Raw genomic sequence first — 19,507 nt, forward strand, 5'->3', positions numbered from 1 at the left:
GGCATCAGTCATTAGGGATCTGCTTCACCAGGAAGGTGGTACAGGAGATTGAGGGCACACACTCAACTAGTCAGGAAACGCTTCCTTCCCTCTGCCATCTGATTTCTGAATTGACATGGAACCCACGAACCTACTTCACTGAATTCATTGTTACAATACTTAATGAAATTTCAGTAACAGATACTTATTGTAATACAGTTTTTTTCTCTACTATTATATATTGCATTGTACTGCTGCCACAAAGCCAACAACGTTCACGATGTATGCCTGTGATATGACACATCCTCCTGATGACTCTACGGGGATTAATCCCGATTGGGCCTATCAGGCTGAAGATCCACTTCCCGTGTACTTCTCTGTTTCCCAATAACAAACTGTGCAGACAGACGGACAAAGATCACATCCTCATCCCTGGGACGCAATCACAGCCGTCGTGGGGCAGTAATGCCGCTGCTCCACTTGTCAGTGATGGGAAACCATCTTTCTCATTTCACTTTCCAGAGAGCCAGACTCTGAGCATTGCCAGTTTGGGGCTACCCAAGGATACCCGAGGCTTTTTGAAACAGACTCGCTCCACTGCCCTGAGAGGACACTTGCAGTGTGGACGGTCCTGCAGCAGCCCCGGGGTCATCAGCTCCTGGACTCAGACGCTGGGCCTTGGGCAACAGCATAGCTCCGCAAAGTCTCCCCCATAAGTTTCATGGTTAGTTTCTCCCCAGAGCAGTGAAAGTATGCTGTGCAAGAATGTTGTTGGTCAGTTATCAAACTGGAACAATGTGACACTTACTGCTCTGGGAGAGAGAACAGTTAATTCACTGAATTAAAAATATATAGTTCAGTACAATGTAGCAAGACATTTGGCAGAGTCCCACCTGGGAGATTAATCAAGAAGGTTTGGCATTCAGAATGAGGTGGTAAATTGATTTGGACATTGGTTTTGCGGCAGAAGCCAGTAAGTGGTGGAAGATGGTTTGACTCTCTGACTGGAGACCAGTGACTCGTGGGGTGCAGTGGGGGTCGGTGCTAGGTTCATTGTTGTTTATCATCTCGCTCAACGTTCTGGATGATTTAATTACTTCAATACTTGTTTTTTGTTCAACAGTAGGTTATTTGCCGTGGTCCGTACTTGTTAACTTAGTTTACAGTAACTCTGTATTCGGAGCTTTTCTTGTGCACAGACCAGGCAGAAATTGGCCACTCAGCCCATCGAGCCTGCTGCCCCACACAGTGAAATAATGGTGGTCGCTTTGCAATGCTGCCTGTCGCTTTCTGTAACTGGTCACCACCCCACCCACAATGTTTGTTATGTATCGAGACCTTGAACAGAATCAACGTCTTTTCTTTTAAAGGACGTTGAGGAAATCAGCTCGAAACACCAACAATAAACACAGTCATGAGAAAAGCGACATGCATTCATCTGAAGTCACAAGTTTTGGAAACAGAAGCCGTGTTGACTAAACATCTTTTTGCACACTTGCTTTGGAATTGTAACCCCTGATGCAGGAACTGTTTTTAACCTGGACATGAATTGTGGAGAATCTCAACCATGCAGACAGGATAATGCAAGAACACAAATACCACGACCGCCAGAAGAGACAAAATAGAGCGAATAACTTCCTCCAATACACACAAAATGCCGGAAGAGCTCAGCAGGGCAGGCAGCATCTGGGAAAGGAGTCTTGCCGAAGGGTTTCGGCCCAAAACGTCATCTGTTCACTCTCTTCCTAGATGCTGTCTGGCCTGCTGAGTTACTCCAACATTTTGTGTGTGTTGCTCTGGCATCTGCAAATGTTCTCTTGTTTGCAAGCAACTTCTTGGTCACTGATCCAAAACACGGGTAACGTGTCAACTGGAAGTAAAGATCAGAAATAAAGAACAGAAGCTGCATTCACCTTAATTCACTAAGAATGTTCAGTCTCCCTGTGGGTATATTTTCAAGTTGTTTCCTTCTAACTTTACACCAGACCATCAGAGGAGGGTCATTTAGTAACTATGGGGGAGGAGCCGGTGTTGCTGCTCTGTGAGACTCACAGTGCAATTTTCTGTGTGCAAGCTGCTGCCTGTCTGCAGGGCAAATTCTGACACGCAGGCATTCCTCGGAGCAGGGAGCGGCTTTTCTGTTTAAAACAAATAAACTACTTCAACATTTCGCGCTCACGTTCAACTGTGAACAAACTTAATTTAACACTGAATTTAAATATTTCTGTAAAAGGAAAAAACATTAAAACACCGACGATATAGAAAAGAAAGTTCACCAGTGTCTGCAATCTGAATGTCTACTTATTACAATTGCTATTAGACGTTGAGAGTTTCCAGTAGTTTATTTTACTTCAAACACCCAATATCTGTAGTTTTAATATATATATATTTGCGATTTAATTAAATGAATCGATCTGTGGCATAGTCCACGACGATGTTCCGAATGCCAATATCTTACAGTAGTTCTGTATTCTCAATAGTTTTTCCTGTGTGTGTGAGTGAGTGTGTGTCAGGGAGGGCGAAGAGGGAGAGAGACTCTTTCGCTGCCCTGTGGGGACATTTCGCATATCACTGCAGAAAGGTTTTTCTGCAGAGTCTCAGTAGAAACCAACTGGAGAATGTTTGTAGTTGAAGGTAATTGTTTCTTTTAATCCATTTGGTCAATAATTAATTTGTTAATTTAAAGATTTCAGAGTTCCCTTCTCCCACTGACTTCCCTCCCGAGCCCGACAAAAGCCAAACCCGATTGTAAATGCTCCCTGGTTCTGAAGAATCGGAGACATCACTTACTGTGATGTTGAAACCGGACGGAGTTCAGTGAGGTGCCGGGTGAACGGTGTGCTCACCATATACAGAGATGTCAGTCTGAGCCGCTACACCCGAGGTTATTCGGTTATATAGTGTCTGTCGCTCATTTCAAAACACTCACTTTCCCACACTTTCCTCCCACTTGCCCCCTCCCCGCTCCGCTCTTCTCCCACCCCCCCGTCCACTTTTCCTCCCACCTTCCTTCCCCAAGCCCTCTCCTTCCCCATCCTGCGCTCTGCTCATCCCATGCTCAACTACCCTTTCCCTACACCCTTCCCCGCTCTCTCGTGCCTTCATCCCTCTCCATCTCTCCTTCTTTTTCCTGCCCAGCTGCCGCCTGTCAATCCCTGTCTAACAATGTAGACTGTCATCTAAACGGGAGAATGTTCAAACATCAGAGTGCAGAGGGAATCAGGTGTACTCGGGTCTGACTCCTGGAAGGTTAATCTATAGGTTGAGTCTGTGATAAAGAAGGCAAGTGCAATGTTGTCATTTATTGCAAGGGGAATAGAATATAAAAGCAAGGAGAAAATTCTGAGTCTTTATGAGACATTAATCAGGACATATTTCAAGTGTCATTAACAGTTTTGGGCCCAATATCTCAGGAAGCATGTGTTGTCATTGTTGAATGACCGCAGGAGGCTCATGAGGATGATTCCAGCAATGAAGGGGTTCACATATGAGGAGCATGATGCAGCTTTGGGTCTGTACTCACTGGAATTTAGAAAAATGCTGGGGAATCTCATTGACACCTACTGACTGTTAAAAGGACTGGCTGGGGTGAATGTGGAGAGGATGCTCCTGTGGTGAAGGTATCGAAATCTAGGGGTTGCAGCCTTAAAATTGAGGGGCGACCGTTTAGAAAAGATTGAAGAAGGATTTGTTTTAGCCAGAGAGTAGTGAATCTGTCACAGACTGTAGTGGAGGACAATCCGTGGGTGTTTGAGGCAAAAGTTGATTGTCGCTTGATCATTCAGAACATCAAAGGATATGGTGAGAATGGTATAGGGTTGAGTGGGATCGGGGATCAGCCATGATGGAATGGTGGAGCTGAATCGACAGGCTGAATTCTGCTCCTGTGTCTCATGGTCCGGTGACTGTCACAAACTGATTTTTTTAAGGAATCATGAAAAGAATGTTTTAGAAACAAATATAGACAATGTGAGTCTGAAGGAAGAAATTATAAAATTCCAGAAACTCACAGCAAGCAGAGCATCAACTGTAATTGGTAGCGAGGTTTCTGAATCATCGGTAGTGTTCTTTATATCAGCTTTCACATTCATTGACCCTCCCTGCAGCAGAAATAGTTAAGCAGACTAATAATGTGAATGTTTCAAACCCAAATGAGAATGAAACTTCAAAGCAGTTGGATATGGTTTTAGCAGAATGGCCTAAAGTGCTGCTTTAAGAAGAGCTGCCTACAGTTCTGTGGAATGTGCAGGGCCAAACAGCTGCTTACACCAGACCCTGAGCTTTGAATCTCCCAGAAAAACAACCCGCACCTTTTCCCAGTACTCTTTCAACCTTATTTATTTCTCTTATAGATAGATGACCAAAACTGCAGTCAATACTCCAAATTCAAACTCAGCAATGTCTTATTCCTTTTACTCCACCGCACTCTTTAGTGCGCTATCGTTTACTGTGTAAGACCTACATAGTGCAACACTTTGCACTTGCTTACATTAAATTCCATCTGCAATTTTCAGCTCAGTATTTGCAGCTGCGCCAGATCCCACTGTAACCTGCCTCTCTGCCGACTACACCCCTGATATTGCTGTCATATGCAAATGTGCTTATCAAGTTAAACACATTATCATAGATAACAAACAGCAACGGCCCAACTACCATTTCTGTGGCTCTCAGCCGGTCATAAACCCCCAATCAGGGAGACAATCATCTACTATCATTGTCAGCCTTCACCCAAAGCTCCACTGTCTATGCCAATTTACTTCCTTACGTTGAACGTGGAGCAAATAAATTTTCTGCACCAAACTCCCTTTCTGTCCCTTTCTCTCTAATCATATTCCCTCCCGCTGTCTCCCCATTGTGTCCCATCATCTACCCCCCTTCTACCTACTCCTCTGCCTCACTTTCATCTTAGTTGCTCCCTGTCCACCTCATAGACCTGTTATGAGTGATGAATAGACCTGATGGACAATGGGGTAAAGTTAACCATTCCCCTCCTGAGAAACACAAACTATTACTATTGCTATGCTGACCATGAGAAAGAGAGATGGAAAAACAAGCAGGAACATCAGCGACAGATCAGAGAGAGGGGGAAATTGCTGATTAACCATATTGTGACTCCTTTTTGAATTATTTACTGTTTCACTGCAAGGACAATATTTGCTCATAAACATTCCTCAGTGGATTGAAGGAGTGGCCTGATTTGATGGACACAGTCATTCAGGAGTGATGGATAGCTGAGTCCCCATGAGTAGGAATAAAAGATAGGTCTGGAGAGACACCCTCCAGACACGCCAGTGGACTCTGACTGAGTGTTGGAACCCACAAGAAAGGTGGGGGCTTCGGAGACCGAACCAGGAGGTCGGTCAGTAAGGCTATCAGTGTAAAAGCAGGGCCGGTGGGGACTTGTGTGTGTGTCCACTCATGCCAGAGTGACGAGTCCACCACAGAAGAATGGAGAGGTCATAACTGAATGACCACACCGATATGACGGATTAAGAAAGCAAAGAAAGGTTTGCCTGACTGTAGCTGTTACATCTCGCTCGCTCTCTCTCTCTCTCTCCAACCATTACAATACAGCAACTATAACTACATCAGCACTCATGAACTGAACTGAACTTTATCCTTTTCTATGACAATTTATTTACCCCTAGACATCAATAGAGCTTGTTTATTATTGATTATTATTATTATTCCTACACTTTTAGGTTTATTACTGCTAACTGGTTTTATATGTATATTTGCATTATTGATATGGTTTTGCTTATTTTTATTAATAAACACCTTCAGTATAGTACCACCAGATTCCAATGAATTCTTCTTTCTCTGCGAGTTAGACACCCAGTTACGGGGTACATAACAGACCCTCGCCCTGACTTTTTCCCCTCTCCCTGCTCAACCTCTCTCTCTCTGCCCCTCACCTTTACCCGTACATCAACAATATTTTAAGGGTTATTGGCAATTTTGGTAAAGACGCATTTTTCATACACTGTGTCGTGTCTTTGTATTAAGGAATGTCACAGTTGGGAATGGCATGCATCTTTTTTTTATCATAAAAAAAGTTTTAAAACAATTGCAGATAATGAGAGTTTGAAGTAAAAATAATTAAATTCTGCAAACTCACAGCAAACAGGACAGCAACTGTAACTGGTAATGTAGCTCGTTCAAGCCCGTTGGCAGTGTCGTTTATGACATGTTACAGGTTCCTTGCAAACTATTAACAGTTTAGCACATTTGCATATGCAGAAATAGTTAAACAGAACACTGAAGTGACTTTGTTTATGTGATAGAGAGTGAAATGTCAAACCAGTTTGAATTGGTTTCAGCAGAAAGGCTGCTCCCTGTTCTGAGGAATATGCAGGCAGCTGTTTAAACACAAACCCTGAGCTCCGAGTCTCACACAAAAGCAACCTGCACCTTCCAAATCAATCAATGATATTGCCTCTTCGCTCTTCCTTTCCAGTTCCCCTGAAGGGTCTCGGCCCAAAACGTTCCCATTGTATTCAGTTCCATACATACTGCCCGGACCTGCTGAGTTACTCCAGCATTTTGTCTTTCCCTGGTTACGAAATATCCATGACAGGGAGCAGTTTAAAACCATGTCAAAACACATCCAGGCTGTTGAGTATTCTTGGGGAATTAAGGTGTGAATTATTCAAGTCTGATATTAATTTTGGATCTTTACTCAATCAAACTTCTGTCTGTGATCAAGGAGTCATGGTTAGAGAGTCATATCGAAACAGAACACAGTACAGGTGCATTGTCTGAGCCATTTAAACCACCTGTTCCCACCCACCTGCACAGTAGCCATATTCCCCCATCCATATTTTCAAAGGTGAAATCGTGCTCGCATGTACCACTCCTGTTGGCAGCTCGTTCCACATTCTCTCGACCCTCTGATTGAAGACTTATCCACTCATGTCCCACTAAAACTTCTCATCTGTCACCCATGATGCATGATCTCTGGTTGTCGTTCCACCTGACTTCAGTGGAAAAGGCCTGCTTGCATTTACCAATCTTTACCCATCTTCATGTTGCACTGCTCTATCAAATCTCCTCTCAATTTTTAGCATTTCAAGGATTGAAGTCCAAAACTATTCAACCTTTCCTTATCACCCAGGTCCTCTGGAAACATCCTTGAAGTTTTTCCCAGTACACTTTCAAACTTACACCTCTCCTGTAGGTAGGTGACCAAAACTACACACAATACTCTAAATTTGGACTCACCGATGTCATATACAACTTCAAAATAACATCCCATCTCCTGCAGTCAAAAATTTAATTGATGAAGGTCACAATGCCAAAAGCATTTATTAACCACCCTATCTACCTGTGGTGCTGCTTTCAATGAATTATGGACCTCTATTCCCAGATCCTTTTGTTCTACTGTTTACTGTGCAAGACCTACCATAGCACAACACTTTGCACTTGCCTGCATTAAATTCCATCTGCTATTTTCAGCTCAGTATTTCCAGCTGTTCCAGATCCCTGTAACCTATGATAGATAATTTCCCTCACTGTCAACTACACCCCTAATCTTGGTGTCACATGTAAATGTGCTTATCAAGTTAAAAACATTACCATCCCAATCATTGATATAAATGACAAACAGCAACGGACCCAACGATTAATGGAGACAATCATCAACCATCATAGTCCACCTTCTCCCAAAATGTCATTGTCTACTCCAATTTACTTCCTTACATTGAACGTGATGCAAATGAATTTCCCTGACCAACCTCCCACGCAGGATTGCTAAATGCTTGCAAAAGACCATGTAAACAACATTCGCTTTATTGCCTTTATCTACTTTCCTGGTAATATTCCCAATAACCTCATCAAAAAAAAAATTGTGTGTGTTGCCAGGAGTAAACAAAGTCATGCTGACTGTTCCAAGTCAGTCTTGTCTTTTCAAACACTTATATATGCAGTGCTTCGAATACTGATGTCAGAAGCACTGGTCTATAGTTTGCTGGGGGGTTTTTTAAGCCTTTCTTCAACAGCAGGTCTGTATAACCCATGGAGAGCGGGATTTTACATCATATCCCAGGTACAATCTCAACAAAACGCGAGTAATTGTTAATGTCATTTCACTCTTACACCCAATAACTCTTACAATAAATACAATGTACCTTTCACCTCCCTCTCTACCCACTGCACTTAAACTCTCCATTTTAACACACTCAGGATTGCAGTTTCTCCTGCAGAAGTGGGTGATCTCACATTTCCCACACTGGACTCCAGTGACCTGTTGTTCCCACTCATCCCTTTTGCCTCCATTACCCCAAAACCTCTCAACAAGAGACCCAGAACATAGAACAGTACAGCACAGTGCTCAGTCTAATCAATTAAGGAATATATATCGTTTCAACAACGAACGAGGAGATAAACCACCATACATGGGGGGGGGGGGGGCGGCTGTGAGTATTCGCAGGGTGATTACTACGTCAGAGCGGAGGGTCTCCCCAGGGAGCAAATTCCAGCGACCGACCCAGCAGACTCGGTGAGGAACAACATACACGCCCCTCATATCTCCATTAACCTATCCCCTTTCACCTCAAATGAATGGCCTCTTATCTTAGACATTTCAACCCCCAGGAAAAATATATCGTCTGTCCACTCTATCTATTCCTCTCGTAATCTGATAAACGTCCATCCAGTCTCACCTCAGCCTGCGCCGCTCTGGAGAAAACAACACAAGTTTGTCCAACCTCTCGTTATAGCTCATGCCCTGTAATCCAGGCAGTGTCCTGGTAAACCTCTTCTGCGCCCTCTCCAAAGCCCCGACATCCTTCCGAGAATGGGGGCGACCAGAACTGAAGAAACACTCCAGATTTGGTCTAACTAGTTTTATAAAGCTACAGCACAACTTCCCGACTTTTGAACTCAATGCTTCAACTAATAAAGACAACCATGTCATTTGCCTTCTTAACCACCCGATCAATCTGTGCAGTCTCTCTCAGGGAGCGATGAACTTGGAGTCTAAGATCCCTCTGATCATCGACACTGTTCAGTGTTTTGCATTTAACAGTGTACTGTCTCATACATTCGACCTACCGAAACTGCCAAGATGATCATCACTAATCAAATCTCACTGAGATTTCTCAGGTCCTGTTGAATTTATTGCCAAGTGCACAAGTGCGGGAAGGTACAGGTACAGAGAAACACTGACTTGTGGCAGCATCACAGGCAAATACATTCAGATAACACACGGAACACAAATTGTACAATTCTCTGTCACTAACAATATAGAAACATGTTTACGTTATCCTGCTAATAGGACCAGAACAACAGGGGCTGAGCGGCGGCTCATCTCAGACGGTTCGGTGAGAAGGTCTCACAACCCGGACCGACCCCGGCAGATTCTGAGAAGGAAGCGAGGCGAGGCCGCCAGTTCGGGAAAGTTTATCCCCTCCCCCTTCAGGTTTCACCGATCACCTTGTGTTTCTCTCTCCCTCCCCACCCCCACCTTTTATTCTCCAGTTCTCTTGTTTGAATTCGGGACCTCCCCGCTCCGGACCTGTTTCAGTACTCACCGAAAGGAAACTGTTGTCGTCGCCCCGCAGAGAATAATCCGTCCCTGGCTCCCTGCCCCAGGGGGCGAGGGTGGGAACCCCCTCCCGATCCCAATCCCACGGCCGACCCGCTTCAACAAAGAACGAAAAACACTATCCTTCCCGGACTGAGCATGCGCGATGTCGCCGGCGCGTCACCAGGTAAGTGGGCGGGGCCTCTGAACCTGCCTTTCCAGGTAGACCCATTGTCTCAGATTGCTCCTGCCCCACCGAACTCATTTCTGCAAACCTTGACACCGTCTTATCCCCCCCTTGTTCAATCCCTTCCCACCTATGTTCGTGACACTAATCACGCTTTGAATTTTTTCAATGAAAACATTTTCGCTCCCACCGATTTATTTTCACCATGGACGTTCAGCCCTCATATACCTCCATCCCCCACCTGGACGGTCTCAAAGTCCTCCGCTTCTTTTTGGATTCCATACCTAACCAATTCCCCTCTACCACCACTCTCCTCCGCCCAGCGGAATTAGTTCTTACTCTCAATCATTTATCCTTTGGCTCCTCGCACTTCTTCCGAACCAAGGGTGTAGCCATGGGCACCCGCACGGGTCCCAGTTATGCCTGCCTTTTTGTTGGTTATGTGGAACAGCCCATGTTCCAAGCCTATACGAGTATCCATCTCCCTCTTTTCCTTCGCTTCATCGACGACTGCATTGGCTCTCCCTCCTGCACGCATGCTGATCTCGTTGACTTCATTAACTTTGCCTCCAACTTTCACCCTGCCCTCAAATTTACCTGGTCCATTTTCGAAACCTCCCTCCCCTTTTTTAATCTTTCATTCTCCATCTGTGGAGTCGGCCTATCTACTGATGTCTACTATAAGCCTACAGACTCTCACAGCTACCTGGACTATTCCTCTTCCCACCCTGTCTCTAGCAAAAATGCAATCCCTTTATCGCAATTCCTCCGTCTCCGTCGCATCTGCTCTCAGGATGAGGCTTTTCATTCCAGGACGAAGGAGATGTCTTCCTTTTTTAAACAAAGGGGCTTCCCTTCCTCCACTATTAACTCTGCTTTCAAACACATCTCTCCCATTTCCAACTCCCATGCCCTCACCCCATCCGCTCGCCACCCCACTCGGGATAGGGTTCCCCTTGTCCTCACCTACCACCCCACCAGCCTCCAGGTCCAACGTATAATTCTCCGTATCTTCCGCCACCTCCAACGGAATCCCACTACCAAACACATCTTTCCACCAACCCCCCCCTTTCTGCTTTCCACAGAGATCGCTCCCGACGCGACTCCCTTGTCCATTCATTCCCACCGATCTCCCTCCTGTTACTTATCCTTGCAAGCGGAACAACTTGGAAAGATCCAAGATGGCGGCGCGACGCAGCTTGCAGCGGCCACTCCGGAGCTGATTATCAGTTATTTGTGAAGTGGGGTGCCGTGCGCAATCATAATCGATTGAAAACGGACGTGGAAGTACGGAGAAACACCGGGAAATCCCAGGAAGTTCTTCTTCGTTGTTGCTGTTGCTGTGAGGTCCAACACTCTGTTGGGAAGAACAGGCCCCCAGTCCTCGGGGTCGCATTGGCGGGGCCGTCTTGATATACTCGGCAGAGGATGGTGCTCGGAGAAGCTGTGCCGGAGGGGATGGTCTTTGGCTCGGAGGTTCGACGGACTCGGCGCATTCGGTGTGTGCTGCGTCTGCAAGGCTGAGTCGGGCGGCGCCGTGGAAGCCAATAGCGGGGGTATTCCCTTCTGCCGCCGGCGTGGGATGGCGAGTCTGTCGGGACCCTGGGGACTCGTGGAAACTGTGGTAATTTATTTTGAACGTACAGTCCTTTAACATCTTGGACTATTTTTACTGTGCCCATAGTCTGTTTTTTTTTAAATCAATTATGCTATTGTTTGCACTGTTGTAACTATATGTTGTAACTATGTGGTTTTGTGCAGGTCTTGTAGCTTTAGTTTTTGGTCTTGTTTTGTCTGGTGGATTTGGAGCTCCTTTCCGGGGAACGCGCTAAGATGGTAGCCTGATATTAATACACAGCAGCCTCTCCGGACTCTGGATTGGGGATTGCCAAACGTTATGTGGATTTTCTGGTGTACTCTGTTTTGTCCTGTGCTTTTGTGATATAATTCTGGAGAACATTGTCTCATTTTTTTAACTCATTGCATTTGTGGTTTCTAAATGACAATAAACAATCTGAATCTGAAGTGTGTTACGAAGGTGAAGCAACTCTGACGGGCCGAAGGGTACAAAGTCGCCCCCTCCTTTTGGAGAATCGCAAGATCGCTATTAATTCGGTTCTGGGACCCAGGAAATGAGAGAGAATCCACAAGGTTTGGAATGTGTCCTGGCCTCAGCGAAACGGAGCCACGGATACCGGCCATTGTCTCTGGGAGACGGAATTGTGTATTGAGTGCTGTACTATTCATTGAAAACACTCAGGGAATGACCAGAGTGGTCTGGTTGAGGGATTGCATCATCCCAACCTGATTGACATCTGAGACCCCGTGAGTGGGGATAAAAGAGGGTCTGGGGAACAACCCCTTTAGACGCAGCAGGAGAAACGCTAGGAATCCCGTGACAGCGTTTAATAGCGACAGCCGGTGGGGGGTTCGTGTGCGTCCTTTCCCTTGCCTGGGATTGGCGGCCTCACCAATTAAGAACGAGAGGCCACAACTGAACGGCCACACCAACGGGACTCCCGAAGGATCGAAATCAGAAAGGTTAGAAAACCCGTAGCGGTAGCTGTTCCATTCTATTCTTATTTCTCTCTCTCTCCAACCAAGTGCAACACAGCGACAACCAAAAGACGGCAACTTGTGGAACTGCAGTGAACTGTATATTTCCATTGGACAATTCGTTATCCCCGAGACAACGATAGAGCTTATTTCTTATTGATTATTAATATACCCGCACTTTTAGATTTAGTATTGACGACGTATATTATCTGTATATTTGCATTGATATTATTTTTGTGCATTTTTACTAATAAATACTGTTAAAAATAGTATCATCAGACTTCAACAGACATCTCTATCTTTGCTGGTAAGTGACCCAGTTACGGGGTTCGTAACAAGTGCTACACCTGCCCTTACACTTCCTCCCTCACCACCACTCAGGGTCCCAGACAGTCCTTCCAGATGAGGCGACACTTCACCTGTGAGTCGGCCGGTGTGGTTTACTGCGTCCGGTGCTCCCGGTGTGGCCTTTTATATATTGGTGAGACCCGACGCAGACTGGGAGACCGTTTCGCTGAACACCAACGCGCGGTCCGCCAGAAAAAGCAGGATCTCCCAGTGGCAGCACATTTTAATTCCACGTCCCATTCCCTTTCTGAAATGTCTATCCATGGCCTCTACTGTCAAGATGAAGCCACACTCAGGTTGAAGGAACAACACCTTATATCAGGCTGGGTAGCCCCCAACCTGATGGCATGAACATTGGCTTCTCTAACTTCCGTTAATGCCCCTCCTCCCCTTCTTACCCCATCCCTGACATATTTAGTTTTTTTGCCACTCTCCTCGTTTTTTTCTCTCTTTCTGCCCGTCACTCTGCCTGTTCTCCATCTCCCTCTGGTGCTCCCCTCCCCCTTTCTTTCCCCTGAGACCTCCCTTCCCCTGATCCTTTCCCTTCTCCAGCTCTGTATCAATTTCGTCAATCACCTTTCCAGCTCTTGGCTTCTCCCCACCCCCTCCGGTCTTCTCCTATCATTTCGCATTTTCCCCTCCCCTCGTACTTTCAAATCTCCTACTATCTTTCCTTTCAGTTAGTCTGACGAAGGGTCTCGGCCCGAAACGTCGACAGAGCTTCTCCCTGTAGATGCTGCCTGGCCTGCTGTGTTCCACCAGTGTTGTGTGTGTGTTGTCTGGAGAAGGGAAGATCTGATTGTGGAAAGAAGGAAAAAGCTGGAGAACAACACACACAAAATGCTGGTGGACGTCCTGACGAAGGGTCTCGGCCCGAAACGTCGACAGAGCTTCTCCCTGTAGATGCTGCCTGGCCTGCTGTGTTCCACCGGCATTTTGTGTGTGTGTTGCAGATGCTGCGGATCCGCGGTAAAACGGGATCACGTGACGGGTGGAGGGTCTCCCACGTGACCCGGTGACTCCGCTCCTCGCCCCTCACACGCTGCTCGACCTCCCCACCGCATCTCCCACATTATTCCCTATTTACACCGGGTACATGTTTAACATTTCCCCTCCGTATATTCCCGTCCCATCCCTCCACCTCCCTGGGTTAGGGGCTACGGGTTCGAATCCCATTCCGATCCGACTAACATTTTAGATCCAAAATAGGATTGTGCAGGTTTCATGTAAATCAGTCGATGTTTATAAATACTAATTCCTACTCACATTCCTCCTGCCTCACTGGACAGGAACACTGAAACATCAAGTGAGAAACAGCAGTAGGTGGCCATTCAGCCCCTCAAACCATCAACAAGATGGCGGCTGCTCTCCCATCTCAGACACATGTTTCTGTCCGATCCTAATTTCCTCAATCCCTCCGGTCTCCACACATGAGTCAGCCTCTGTTTTACGTGGGGACGATCACCGAGTCTTCAACAACCTCTGTGGTGGGGATTTACAGACATTCACCACCCTCGGAATGGAGACATTTCCCCTCATCTCAGTCCCGGACAGAGCACTCCTTTTTTCAGAGACTGTGATCCCTGGTTCAGCCGGTAAGGATGTTGTGCATTTCAATGTGTCTCAATCCTCGATTCTCTAAATGAAAGGGTTATCACATTTGATCTTTATTCATATGATGAGCCCAGCACCCCAGGGATCAGTCTGGTGAATCGGCATTGCACTCTCTATAACAAATACTCTCTAACTTCTTTGTTAATCTTCTGTGGAATTAACTTCCATCTTCTGCAGCCCCATGTTGCCCCAAACACTCACCTCCCACCCCTGTCACTATTTCCACCTTCCCACCTCCCCCTCACCTGGATCTACCTCTCACTCCCCAGCTCTTGCCCCATCCCCACCCCTCACCTCTTTTCTCTGACTATTTCCCGTCCACTCTCAGTCCAGAGGGAGGATCTCGGCCCGAAATGTTGACGGTCCATTTCCCTCCACAGATGCTGCCCGACCCACTGAGTTCCTCCGGCAGTTTGTTCTTTGGTCTGTATAACCCATGTTAGTTTGGGGAGCGGGATTTTACACCATATTCCAGGTACAATCTCAACAAAGCACAAATTATTGTCACTTTGCCCGGACCATTGGCCCCGCTTGCAGGGCAACAGTCTGCCGGTGTTTGCCCCCAATGTGGTGAATCCCTCTGCTCGACACCACCGTGGGTTCAGACATTTCCACAGATGAGCCCCTCCTGTCCCCCCCGGGACAAACATCCTGTCCGCCCCCTCTCTCAGCATCTTCATCCTGTCAATAAAATCCCTCCCTCCCCGGGGAACCGGCATCAAACCGAAGGGCCGAGCGGTTTCCTCCTACCTCTCAGCGATACATCAGACTCCGGCCGCAGGAGACGCTTCACAAACGCCCCAACTTCCCTCGGAGGGAAATGGAAATAAATCAGAAAGCGGACATTTACTTTGAGGTTTTCTCCGCTCTGAGGAGGCGGTCGGCGCTTGAGCGGGAGACGAACTCAGCGGGGTAACTCCCACTCGGCTTGTCCGCCTTCGCGACTGGTTGTAAACAGTGATTGACATCGCTTAGCACCAATAGGAATAGCGTAGCTCCTGAATCCTCTGTTGACAGCGGTGGGGGAGGGGCTGGTCACGTGATTATTAGCCCAGCCGTTAAACCGATAAAGCTCGAGCACAGCAGCGCGTGGGTGACGTAAGACACCGCGCACGTGAGGGCAAATCCCGGTGTGGGGAGCCCATGTGTGACGTCATGTGCGTGCGGGGAGGAGCTGTGTGACGTCACCTGTGGGAGAGCGCTGGCATTTAAAAGCACCTTAACGGACTTTTCAGTGGGACAACAACATTAATGACGGGTTTCATCACTGAATCCAGTGTTGTGGGATGTAAAGTCCCCTGTTATGTGTCCAGCCGTGTTGTTGGTGGAGTGGGCAGCGTGGTGTTTGTCTCGATTCGGGTCACAACACCAGAACTGCCAGCAGAGTCCACACACAGTGTATTAGTCAACAGAATACACTGTGTGTATTCTCAAGTGAGGAGTCTGTGTGGAGATGCAGCTTCCCTGGAGGTGGACGAAAGAGGACACACCAACAGGAGGAACCAGCTGCGGGAAGACATGATTTTTCAGGTCTGATGACGAGCTGAATGTACCAAAACCTTCAGACTGAATCAGAAAACCATTCTGAGGGTATTTGAAATGTCTGAATCAAGGAGATGTGATCCTATGTCTCCATCAGACCCTCAGTGAGATGGTTCCAGTTATAACGTGCAGGGATGAAAGCACAGTGTTTGGGGTCTGATTTAATCACTGATTCTGACACAGTGAGAGGGTTAGTTTTGCTGTAAGGAAGCAACATTAGTGCAAGAAGACACAGGAACTTCATCAGTTGCCAGTTGTTTAGCAGAAGTGACCAATCTCTATGCTACTTTGACAGAAACAGATATTCCCAGAGGTGAGAAAGGGGTGCAGTCTGGTTTATTTGAGGTTGGAGAGGGGTGTGGAGTTTTGAAATCAATGCCTCGTGGTGCCACCATTGTTAATTTACCATGTCCGGAGCGGTGGATCACACAGCACGGAAACAGGCCTTTGGCCGGCCATACCTGTCCTGACCATCCACTCACTGTCTACACTGGTCCCATTTATCAGCACTTGGTTCACAGCCGACTGTATCTCGGCAGTTTCAATGCTCATCCTCTTCGTAAATGTTGTGAAGCGACCTGCCTCCACCACCACCTCGGGCAGTGAGTTCCAGATTTCAGCTACCCTGGTGACACCGGCTCCTCCGCTGTTGTGCGGGGTAGGGTTGTTTCCTTTGGGGGGGGGGCTCGATGTTATTGTTCCCTTTTGTCCAGAGGGGTGGGGTTTGTAGATTGATGATCGGGATGCCGTTCTTTTTTTAAGCTGGGGTTGGGGGTGGGAGTTTGATTTTTCTCTCTAAACGACTTTCATGCTCTTTCTTTGTTTTTTGGCTCTCTGGAGCAGGAAAAAAAACTCAGCGTGTGTCGGGGTGATGACTTCTCTGTCGGCTGCCTCGTTATTATTTGGGGTTCGGCCGATCAATGTAGTGCCGTCAGCAAATTTAATTAGCAGATTGGAACCCGCCACTGCAGCCCCACAGTGCACTATGTACTGATTGCAAAGCTACGAAATTGCATGTGAATAGCCTCCCCTCCCCCAACTCCACTCTTTCTGCGTCACCAGCAGACTGGGACATCTCACATCTCGCTGCCTCCGCCAGGACATTAAACTGGGAACAGCTGTGATCAGGGACTGATCTCTGGGGAACTCCAAACGCTACCCCCTTCCAGTCTGAAAACGACCCACTCATCCAGCCACACACTACCGGCAGTTTATCGATCTCCAACGAAAAAGCCTAATCACCTTCTCCCGATGTTCAATACCATTGCCGACTGAGTTTACCACCGTCAAATGCCGGGAGGGACATAATAATCAGAAAGTCTCTAGTCACAGCCGTGTAAATAAAATGTGATCTCAGTAGGTGTGTGGCGCATGCTCAGAACGCGAAGGAGACAGACAAACTGAGCCAAGTCACAGACTGATGAAGGGGAGGAATGATCCATTTTGATACAGAGAGGGAAGCAGAGAGTTTGATGTTGTGCCTGATGCCGGAACTGTGGCCAGTTTAAAGATGAAATCTTGTTCCTCTAAATTGTTTAGTGATGTGACAGTGTTTTAATCAGAAGGCATCATGGAAACTAAAATTATTTCAGTTGAAATGTTGTCCGTCACCCACTGACTTACTTTGTAAATGTTTAGCAGTGTAGGAAGTCAAAGGATTTGTGTATGGGAATCACAAACACAACAGCTTGTTAGTTCCGCTGTATCTGTCAGTTCACCAGTGCTTGAATGCCGCCGATGCTTGGATGTGGAGGCGGAGATGCTGGAGAAGATAACGACCCACAAGCTACAAGCTACAAGGAGAGCTCGAACACATGTCCATGTCCGTGATCTGATTGGATACATCGCCATGACGTCGCTAGCAGTGTGACGTCATTCACTGGCTCTCATTTTGGAAGGGATTCAGTCGGCCATCGCAGATACACCAGCAGCTTCTCTCTGGGAAGTGGCCGTTCACTTGCTCCGTGTGTGGGAAGAGACTCATTCAGATAACCCACCTTGTGATGCTCCGGTGAGTTCACAATAAATAGAGGCCACATTTCTGTCCGGAGTGAGCAAAGAGTTTTACTCAATCATCCCAGCTGCTGCAACACCAGCAACTTCACATCAGGGAGGAAGTTCAAATCAGCTCCGTGTTAAATGTTTAACCATCACGGTGACTGAAGGCAGCTGCAGGTTCATGAGGGACTGTTACTGTCAGATTCTGCAGTTCTTGCGGCTGCTCATCGCACCCTGGTCACTGAGCATTGGAGGAGTCTGTTCTGCTGATGTTAGCCTTAAACTAGACTGGTGTTTAATATTGTGGAGCTGTGATATATAAATCACCTCTGTATCAAATTCCGTGTCTCACTGGAGAGGCCACTCGGCCCATCTTGACCCTGCCCATGTTTCTGTTCCATATCAGTATATGAAAATATATCCCTGCCGTTCCCCTCTTGCTCTCCCTGAGATGCCAGGTTGCAACTAGTCACCTCTCTATGGGATAGGAAATTTGTTACGTACCCAGTAACTGGGTTTTTAAACAGAAGAGAAAGAAGAATCCGGTGGAGTCTGGTGGTACCAAACTAAAGGTGTTTATTAATAAAAATAAGCAAAACCATATCAATAATGCGAATATACATATAAAACAAGTTAGCAGTAATAAACCTAAAAGTGTAGGAATAATAACAAGCAATAATAAACAAGCTCTATCGATGTCTAGGGGTAAATGAATTGTCATGGAAAAGTACAAAATACAGTTCAGTTCATGAGTGCTGATGTCGTTATGGTTGTTGTATTGTAATCATGAGAGAGAGAGAGAGAGAGAGAGAGAGAGAGAGAGAGAGAGAGAGAGAGAGAGGGAGAGAGAGAGAGAGAGAGACTGCTCAGAGATGGTGTTATGGTTTCTCTGCAAGCTTGTTTCCACTTTTACAAGGACACTGTCAGCTTCTGTGTTCTTACAGAGAGAGAAGGGAGGAACTGTTTGATGGACAGCTGGGGCTCAGCACGGTGCGATAAGTAGGAGGTCCGCTGATAGACCTCCAGACACATGGTTTTGGACACTGAATCAGCTTTGTTGTGTCCACAGAAAAAGGTGGGTTTTGGAAGATCGATCCGGAGCATCGATCAGTGGCTCTCGCAGTGTGAAAAGGCTGTGACCGGTGGGGAGTTATTCGTGTGTCCATCCGTCGCCTGGGTTAATAACTCCACCACAGAAGAACGGTCCCGTTTGTAGTATCACAGTCGGTGACTTCCAAAGGACTTCGGAGGACGACGTGACTATCGACGGCATCAGCTTACCTGAAGACTCAAACCTCTCCTCTCTCTCTCTCCATCACTGCTCGACTCAATCCCACGAACTGAACCGAACTTCACTCATCACCGTAAGACGGTATCCATTTACCCCGAGGCGTGAAGGAGCTTGGCTTTCCTATTTCCACACACACACACACACACACACACACACACATATATATATATAAAATGATTGATAACCTGTTTGATATATCTGCATTTATATTGCTGTAGTTACTAATAAATAGCATTAGTTTACTGCAATACCAGACGACACGGTGTTTTATATTTCTGCTGGTTCTTTGACCCGTCACGGGATACCTAACAGTATCTACTCCAAATATAAAAGATTAAATGAAATAAACAGAAGTTAACAGTGTTATGCGTATATATAGCTCCCAAACTATCAAGCTTGGGAAACAATGCTTAAAGTCTTCAGATGGTAAATTAGAAAAGTTCAGTGATCCACGGAGTAAGTGAGTGAG

At 46.6% G+C, this 19,507-nt stretch overlaps 1 protein-coding gene across 17 annotated transcripts in view; it reads right to left on the reverse strand.

The window, feature by feature from the left end:
- LOC132389111 (NACHT, LRR and PYD domains-containing protein 3-like) overlaps positions 1 to 9,648 on the reverse strand; it is a 65,933-nt gene extending 56,285 nt beyond the window's left edge. For 7 of the 17 annotated variants that reach the window (XR_009510422.1, XM_059961547.1, XM_059961548.1 and 4 more), the window contains exons 1-3: positions 9,510 to 9,648; positions 3,990 to 4,079; positions 1,893 to 2,117 (exon numbers count right to left, since the gene is read on the reverse strand). The gene's annotated coding sequence lies outside the window, so the exon portion shown is untranslated. The remainder of the gene's footprint in view (positions 1 to 1,892; positions 2,118 to 3,989; positions 4,080 to 9,509) is intronic. The other 10 variants (XM_059961559.1, XM_059961556.1, XM_059961551.1 and 7 more) reach the window with 3 other exon arrangements.
- Between the last annotated feature and the right edge of the window lie 9,859 nt (positions 9,649 to 19,507).

Source organism: Hypanus sabinus, unplaced genomic scaffold (assembly GCF_030144855.1).
Source record: "Hypanus sabinus isolate sHypSab1 unplaced genomic scaffold, sHypSab1.hap1 scaffold_476, whole genome shotgun sequence".
Taxonomy (NCBI): domain Eukaryota; kingdom Metazoa; phylum Chordata; class Chondrichthyes; order Myliobatiformes; family Dasyatidae; genus Hypanus; species Hypanus sabinus.